We start from the raw sequence: 7142 nt of genomic DNA on the forward strand, positions 1-7142 counted from the left end.
TGCAATTCCATACAAAGAGTGACACATAATAACGAGGTGAGAGAGGGAAACTGCTTTTTCGACGGATTTGGAGTGTGCAAGTTAACCAGCCGAAATAGGTGTGAGACATTACATCTGGTGGAGCGAGATCGATAGTTGACAGGCGAGGAGCTTGTTTCGAAGTCGGGAAGTGTTTTGAACGTTGGATCTTGAATAGACCAATGGTGCAGAAGGGTCGATGATTCTTTAGAAGGGCAAATTTCAAACTTTTAAACATTTTAGTTTGAGCTACCGTCGTGTCCGGAGTAGTAGAATCGGGTTGGGAAACCCACAAGTGGATTTCGGGTGGAGGAAAAGCTGTAAATGGTATTTCCTGGTTGGCTCCGATTCCATTCACTCAATGTTATGTATCAGCGAGGTGAGCGAGGGAAACCGCTCTTCGGACGAATTTGAAGTGTGCAAGTTAACCGACCAAAATACATGTGAGCCGTTAGATCTTGTGGAACGAGATCAACAATTGACAGATCAGGAGAATGTTTCGAAGTCGAGAAGTGTTGTGGCTGTTGGATCTTGGATAGATCAACGGTGAAGAAGTGCCGTCGTTTCTTTAGAGGGATGGATTTCAATTTTTTAAACTGTGGTTTGTGTTACTGTTGGGTCTGGATTAGTGGAATTTTAGTGGAACTCTACAACTTTTGGGGGGGTTGGGTAGCATAGCGAAAGCTCTAAAGTTGTCAGTTGATGACAAAGGGCCCTTGGGAGTTGAACACTCCTTCCTGTTTACAATTTTTTGGAAATCCGTGAGTATTGGTTTGATCCTGGCTTTGTTTTTCCTATTCTTGGCAATCCCACGATATGTTGGTTCTTCTTTCAATATTTGCACTTGCAAAGACATATAACATATGTAATGTACTTGTATAGTTAATAGAAGACTCCATTCTTAGTTGATGAAAAGAAAGAAATAAAAATTGAAAGTGAAATTAAAAATGAAATTAAATTCCATATAAAAATTAAAACATAAATTAACATATACATTGAAATAAATGCATTGATTTCAAGTTTTTTAATATTAACACATCATAAATATCATTAAAATAAATATGTTTACATCACCACATCAATTTCATAGTATCGTAAATATGTTCACATCATTGCATAGTATCAAAAACATAAAATTTCATTATAAACTGTCGTGTAACTGCTTCATAGATATCACATATATTCATCTTTCATAATAATTTTGAAATTTTAAATTTGTAAAAGTGGTGATGATGTTTACGGGATAAATAAAGAATCTCCTCTCTTCTTTCTAGCGTAGAGGACGAATTTCGAAGTAGCTGTTTATAGAACACGAGTTGTTATCTGAGTGACGTAAATATAACAAATTCAAATTCAAATAGTAGAGCATGCGAATGATTTAGTTATATAGATGGCACTCAACGAAACAATGCCATGATACAATCTTAAAATTTTTGTTTCTATTTCAATAATTGTGAGCTCTATAAGTTCCTTCATCATTAAATACTTTACATCCAGAATTGGGCTATGGACTCCAATTTTTAACTTTCGGATGGGTATATCATGCACAGTTTTATTTTGAATGAGGTGGTCAATTTGAATTTCGTAGGTGATAGAACAAGTTTCAATCCAAAAAACCATTTAAGTTTCATCTCGGTGGAGGGTTTGAGTTCCAATAAAGAATGAGGTGGTTAGTTTGAATTTCATAGGTGATGGAATAAGTGTCCATCCGAATAGCCATGTTAGTATGTGTAACCTCCTCATCTCGGTGGAGAGTTTGAGTTCCAATAAAACTTAAGCCTGCAAAGGTAAAAATGACGAACATTCAAGTGTAAGGAGAACTACGATCCATAAAATTATTTGAATCAATAAATTCTATATTTCTGTATTTTTTCTATTTCAATATCAAATATTTTTGTTAATTTTCAATTTATCTATGTTAGAGTGACTTTTGTAAGACAATGTTGGAAATGAGTGATCATTTCCATATGCGCATCTGTTGGCAAATACTCTCTGGAAACCTTTAGTAATCTAAACCAGATAACTTCATAATATGAAATTGTAAACATGATATTTATATTTATAAAAATTTATTTAAAATGAAAATGAAAATTATTTTGAGTTTTAACTAGTTGTAAAAAATTGATTTCTATTTAACATTAAAAATTAAAAATATATAAATTTTAAATGTGATTAAATACAATTGCCTATTTCTACCTAAATGATTATGATAAGATTATTTTTATATTATTCTTTACAATTTTACAAAATTAAAGAAAAATCTAATATCGATGACTTTGACATCATCCACCTTACCAGAATTAAGGCACATTATATATTATTGGTTGTGATTTAATTAATTAATTTATTTAATTAAGATTTTAGTATATTTTATTGAACCGATAGAATTGAGAGATGTGAGCTGTTTATATGATGTGGTTTAGGTTGGATGGAGACCTTTTAGGTAAGAACATTAATAATATGAAATTTAAATTTAAATGTAAATTGAAATAAAAATTGAGATAGAAATTCCAAAAAAAATATTAACATAATTATGTAAAATTTGTGGGGTTAATATTTTTAAATGAATTCATTTTCCACGATTTATAAAAAATAGTTTCAATATTTTCATATTTTAGGAAAATTATTTGTCTAAATTTTATAGTATAATTTTTTTTACTTTTAAAATAGCCAAAATATTATAAAGACTATTTAAATTTTTTAGAAAATTAATTTTTTATTTTAAAAATTAGAAATAAATTAATTTTTAATTATAATTAATTATAATTACCTATCTAAAATTTTCTTAGAAAAATATCTTTAATTTAAAAAATTAAAAATAAATTAACTTTTAATAATAATTAGTCATAATTGTCTACATGAGCATGAATTTGATTATGATAAGATTATTTATCGGTTATCTCTCAGGATTTATCTGTTATCCTTTGTTGCGATTTTTTTTTATTTACCCATCTAAATTAAGATCTTTATTCTATTTCATTAACTCATAGAAATGAGAGATGTAAGGTGTTTATATGATGGGTTTATTTTTATGGAATTTTTTGTGTGTAAATTTATTCAAGTAATATTAATAATATAAAATGTAAATGTAAATTGCTACACAAGATAGAAAAATAGCTTACCAAGATATTGTAATAAAAATTGGTTTAGAAATTTTAATATAAATTAAGTAAAATTGAATGGTCAATATTTCCATGTGTGGGTTAATTCTCTATGTTTTTTTATAAAATTATAAATTTGCATTTTTTAAGAAAATTATTTGCATAAATTTTATAGTATAAAATTATTTTACTTTTAAAATAGCTAAAATGTTATAAGGACTACACAAAATTATTAGAAATTTGAAGTTTTTTACTAAGTGATTGCCAAACTTTTTAGAGTTTGCAAATTAGCTATAATCACCAAGGTTGCTCAACTTTCATATGATTTTTTATTGAATCAAAATTAACAGAGAAATAGAAATCAAAATAAATGTTGAGGTAAAAAGTGAAATAAAAATTGAAATTCAGAATGACATTGAAATTAGTTGAATACAAATTCTAATTAATATATGGATTGAAATAAATACCTTATAAATTTACATCTAAATTACACATCTAGAAATTGTTATGTATAATTAATTTGGTGAACGTGTGCTAGATTCAACATATACTTTTCATTATTCAACATTGTTACTTTACTTCTATTCAAATTATTCTTCATATAACTCATGGAATATACTTATGAATAATACTCTTTCTTTAAATATAGTAAATTTAAAATGACCAACTTCATCTCAAACATATACACATACGTAACTTTGATGGTAAAAGTATATATATATATAACCAAACAGCGTGAAAGTATGGAGGAAATATTAATATTTTATTATTTAGCGGAAATATTTTAGTTTATTATTGTTTAAAGAAGTATTATTGTTTTACGTTCTTTTAAAGGAAAAAAGGTAATACTTCGTGTACGGGTTTCATTCTATTATTTTTTTAAAATAAAAATTACCACATTAAATTTAAAAAAGAAAAAGTATTGACAAAAGTTAATCACAGTCATCGCTTGGAAATCAGCTCACGTTACTTATTTCTATTGGAATATCTCCGTCTTCCTCATCATTCAGCATTTTTTAAAGAGTGTGACGACGAGGAAGCTTAGCCATTCGATTTAGACGGGGCAGATCTGCCAAAAGTACCCCAAAATCACGTGAATCTCAACGAATCCATTACATAAGGGGACAACAAATCGTATTGAGAGGCTAAATAAGGTGACAACAATTGTTTTGCAGGCATTAACGGGTGTGGAAAGCGCTGCGACTTGTCTTCTTCTACGCATTAAATTGGGAGCCATTTCCTCCAACGATATTTTTCGGCTGCGTCTCCTTCTCAGAAATTGATATTTGGATATTCGATAACGACTGACGATGGTATTTTGATGCAGTACAATTAATTGATTCCCCACGTGAGGGTGTCGAAATTTTGAAAAAACGGCAGAGTAAATGTGACGCAAGTTCCTGTCGTGCACAAACCAAAACCGTCTAAGAAGCTGTTAATGGACGAATCACAACTACGGAAGTCGATGTCAAAATCTACTTCTCCATTACAAGGTCACGTGTTCACGTCAGAATCAGAACGGCAGGAAACACATGGAAATGGTAATTGCCAATTGCCACAGCACTACTACATCAAGGTCACTTTTAATATAACTTTAAGATAAAAATAATTTGAGACAAAAAATATTTTAGGACGGAATTTTATATTTAAGACAAAAAGAGTTTAAGACAAAAGCAGTTTGACACAAAAATAATTTAAGACAATTTCAACTTTATATTTAATACAAAAGTAGTTTGAGAAGTAGTTTGAGACAAACATTTAAAGACAAAACTTTCTTCAACTTTATATTTAATACAAAAGTAGTTTGAGACAAACATTTAAAGACAAAACTTTATATTTAAGACAAAAACAATTTAAAATAAAATTATTTTAAGAAAAAAACAATTTAAGACAAAATTATTTTAAGAAAAAATTTCATATTTAAGACAAAAACAGTTGAAACAAAAATATTTTAAAGCAAAACTTTATATTTAAGGTAATGACCATTTTAGATGAAACCTATTTAATAAAATTAACAATTAAGATACAAACATATCAATTTAAGGCAATATTATCTAACAAGTGCAAAATTGACTTTGAAAGTGCACCCAAAATTCGCTAACTTGCGGGCAACTACTGTCTTGCGCCTATACTAAGTTTGTTATTGTACTTACCATTCACATTACCTTATATAAAGACACCGATTTGTTGGGCTCTTTGTTTTTTGTGGGTAGTCAACTAAGAAGAACGCGACAACTTTTACTGACAAGATTTCTCGGACATCAATTCTTTTTTTGTCCCTTTCATATCTGCTAATACGATTAAAGACAACTTGTCTATCGTTGCATTTGGCATTGCTATACGAAGGGGTATTTTAAGAAAAAAATTTAAGAGAAAAAAAAATATTTTGTCTTCAAATTTTCAATACGAGGTGCTAGTAAAAAAAAGTAAAGGTAAAGGATTAGGGGTCCGTCTACTAGCATTCACCAAGTGGTTGCTTTACCATGGTTGTGAAGTGATATTCAAAAAAGGAAAAGAGTTCTTGAGACACATAGCCATGGGATAGGTGAAGTAGATCGGCGTTCATGTAGGTCGTTGATTTGTAGGATCACTTGCAAGATCAACTACTACATCTCAAGTAGCGCAGACCCATTTTGGAAGCAGAGGAGTTGAAGGAGGATCTCGAGAAGGTGGTGGAGGATTTAGACCCTCGCTATCATCATCTGAAGAAGGAATATTTTTAGATGTAGAAAGGATAGAGAGAGGTGGCACATCCATCAAGCTAGGCTCGTAGGTCGATATATTTTCAGCAAACTTTACATCTCTTATAATGATAAAATTTTTGGATTTAGGTTGAACAAGTCTATATCCTTTGACATCTTCAGAATATCCAACAAAAATACATTTTTCACTCTTAGGTTCAAAGGCTTTATGTTTCTCATCCGGAATATGGGCCCATGCTTCACTTCTAAAAACATGAAAGTGACTTACATCTGGTTTAATTGAGCTTCATACTTCTTCGGGAGTGATATTCTTTAAAACCTTAGTAGCAGTGTAATTTACTATGTAATTTTCAAAGTTAATTGCTTTTGCCCCAAAATTAAGACTAAGTCCTTTAGATTGAAACATACAATTACCCATTTCCTTTAAGGAGTGATTCCTCCTTTCAACTTCACCATTTTGATGTGAACTATATGGAACAGTATGTTGTAATTGAATTCTATGCTTAGTACAAAAGTTAATGAATTTGTTGTTAACATATTCTCTGAGATTATCAGATCTTACCTTATGAATTTGATGTTTAGATTGTTTCTCAACAAAGGTATTAAAGGCAAAGACCATGTTAAATACTTCACTCTCAAGTTTTAAGAAGTATACCAAAGTGCGTCTATAGAAATCATCAATTAAATTTAAGAAATACTTGTAGCTAGAGAATGAAACAACTGGAAGTGGACCACATAAATCATTACGGACAAGATGTTTCTAAGGGGGAATGTTAGGATATTTTGACACATAGGAAATAATTAAGTTTAACTTGGTCTAATGTATAGTTAGGTAAAATGTGTTTCTTTAGTATGTACTTTTCGTAACTTACAATTCGACAGTCACATTATGTTCTAGACATGAAGTGATCTGACACTTCATTCTCTCCTCAGTATTACCGATGCTTGATTTGTGGCGTAACACCTGATTGGTCCATGATCTCTATTTAAATAGCATGGATGGTCATTTGTTAGGTGATCATTCATGAGAGAATATTGTGTAAAATTTATTTCTTGTACATTAATATATTGCTTGAAGTGGCGACATTGGTTCAGGCCATGGACCGTTTCCCTATTTGAGGGTTTTAACCACGTCAAGAATACTAGTGTACTGATATGTGATACGTTTATGAGTGGTGTTCTTTGGTGTTCTATCTAAGGAAATTACTCTATAAATTCCTACATTGTATCATATCTATTTGAGGGCCGCATTCGTTGGTGATCCAAATCTGAAGTCGGTACAACTACATTTGACTGTCGTTTCCTAGATCTACTATTTCTA

This window comes from Pinus tabuliformis, chromosome 6 (genome assembly GCF_031772625.1).
Source record: "Pinus tabuliformis cultivar Carrire ecotype Pingquan chromosome 6, CPIR1, whole genome shotgun sequence".
NCBI classification, from domain to species: Eukaryota; Viridiplantae; Streptophyta; class Pinopsida; order Pinales; family Pinaceae; genus Pinus; species Pinus tabuliformis.